Here is a 2652-nt window from a genome sequence, read left to right on the forward strand (position 1 = left end):
ATTTTTTCAGTAAACCAACACGGATTTTCAAATACTTAGGAACAATCGCTTCCTTAGGGTCCCAGCTAACTCCCAATATGCGGGTTGCGACCTTTCGGTTTGCCAAAACCTTAGCCTCTAAACTTTTGTGGGGGCTTGTGCTTGAAAATCAGATCAATCTACGAACAAAATTGCAAAATCCGTATTTCATGAAACTTTTTTAGTAAACCTACACGGATTTTCAAATTCTTGGGAGCAATCGTTTTCTTAGGGTCCCAGCTAACTCCCAATATGCGGGTTGCGACCTTTCGGTTTGCCAAAACCTTAGCCTCCAAACTTTCGTGGGGGCTTGTACTTGAAAATCAGATAAATCTAAGAAAACAGAATTGCAAAATCCGTATTTCATGATTTTTTTTTCAGTAAACCAACACGGATTTTCAAATACTTGGGAGCAATCGCTTCCTTAGGGTCCCAGCTAACTCCCAATATGCGGGTTGTGACCTTTCGGTTTGCCAAAACCTTAGCCTCCAAACTTTTGTGGGGGCTTGTGCTTGAAAATCAGATAAATCTAAGAACAGAATTGCAAAATCCGTATTTCTTGAAATTTTTTTAGTAAACCTACACGGATTTTCAAATACTTGGGCGCAAACGCTTCCTTAGGGTCCCAGCTAACTTCCAATATGCGGGTTGTGACCTTTCAGTTAGCCAAAACCTTAGCCTCCAAACTTTTGTGAAGGCTTGTGCTTGAAAATCAGATCAATCTACGAACAAAATTGCAAAATCCGTATTTCATGAAATTTTTTTAGTAAACCAACACGGATTTTCAAATACTTGGGAGAAATCGTTTCCTTAGGGTCCCAGCTAACTCCCAATATGCGGGTTGCGACCTTTCGGTTTGCCAAAACCTTAGCCTCCAAACTTTTGTGGGGGCTTGTGCTTGAAAATCAGATCAATCTACGAACAAAATTGCAAAATCCGTATTTCATGAAATTTTTTTAGTAAACCAACACGGATTTTCAAATACTTGGGAGAAATCGTTTCCTTAGGGTCCCAGCTAACTCCCAATATGCGGGTTGCGACCTTTCGGTTTGCCAAAACCTTAGCCTCCAAACTTTTGTGGGGGCTTGTGCTTGAAAATCAGATAAATCTAAGAACAGAATTGCAAAATCCGTATTACATGATTTTTTTTTAGTAAACCTACACGGATTTTCAAATACTTGGGCGCAAACGCTTCCTTAGGGTCCCAGCTAACTCCCAATATGCGGGTTGTGACCTTTCAGTTAGCCAAAACCTTAGCCTCCAAACTTTTGTGGAGGCTTGTGCTTGAAAATCAGATCAATCTACGAACAAAATTGCAAAATCCGTATTTAATGAAATTTTTTCAGTAAGCCAACACGGATTTTCAAATACGTAGGAGCAATCGCTTCCTTAGGGTCCCAGCCAACTCCCAATATGCGGGTTGTGACCTTTCGGTTTGCCAAAACCTTAGCCTCCAAACTTTTGTGGGGGCTTGTACTTGAAAATCAGATAAATCTAAGAAAACAGAATTACAAAATCCGTATCTCATGATTTTTTTTTCAGTAAACCAACACGGATTTTCAAATACTTGGGAGCAATCGCTTCCTTAGGGTCCCAGCTAACTCACAATATGCGGGTTGTGACCTTTCAGTTAGCCAAAACCTTAGCCTCCAAACTTTTGTGGAGGCTTGTGCTTGAAAATCAGATCAATCTACGAACAAAATTGCAAAATCCGTATTTCATGAAATATTTTCAGTAAACCAACACGGATTTTCAAATACTTAGGAGCAATCGCTTCCTTAGGGTCCCAGCTAACTCCCAATATGCGGGTTGTGACGTTTCAGTTAGCCAAAACCTTAGCCTCCAAACTTTTGTGGAGGCTTGTGCTTGAAAATCAGATCAATCTACGAACAAAATTGCAAAATCCGTATTTCATGAATTTTTTTTAGTAAACCTACACGGATTTTCAAATTCTTGGGAGCAATCGTTTTCTTAGGGTCCCAGCTAACTCCCAATATGCCGGTTGCGACCTTTCGGTTTGCCAAAACCTTAGCCTCCAAACTTTTGTGGGGGCTTGTGCTTGAAAATCAGATAAATCTAAGAACAAAATTGCAAAATCCGTATTTCATGAAATTTTTTTAGTAAACCAACACGGATTTTGAAATACTTAGGAGCAATCGCTTCCTTAGGGTCCCAGCCAACTCCCAATATGCGGGTTGTGACCTTTCGGTTTGCCAAAACCTTAGCCTCCAAACTTTTGTGGGGGCTTGTGCTTGAAAATCAGATAAATCTAAGAACAAAATTGCAAAATCCGTATTTCATGATTTTTTTTTAGTAAACCTACACGGATTTTCAAATTCTTGAGAGCAATCGTTTCCTTAGGGTCCCAGCTAACTCCCAATATGCGGGTTGCGACCTTTCGGTTTGCCAAAACCTTAGCCTCCAAACTTTTGTGGGGGCTTGTGCTTGAAAATCAGATCAATCTACGAACAAAATTGCAAAATCCGTATTTCATGAAATTTTTTTAGTAAACCAACACGGATTTTCAAATACTTGGGAGCAATCCCTTCCATAGGGTCCCAGCTAACTCCCAATATGCGGGTTGCGACCTTTCGGTTTGCCAAAACCTTAGCCTCCAAACTTTTGTGGGGGCTT

The sequence above is a fragment of the Aedes albopictus genome, chromosome 3 (assembly GCF_035046485.1).
Source record: "Aedes albopictus strain Foshan chromosome 3, AalbF5, whole genome shotgun sequence".
NCBI lineage: Eukaryota > Metazoa > Arthropoda > Insecta > Diptera > Culicidae > Aedes > Aedes albopictus.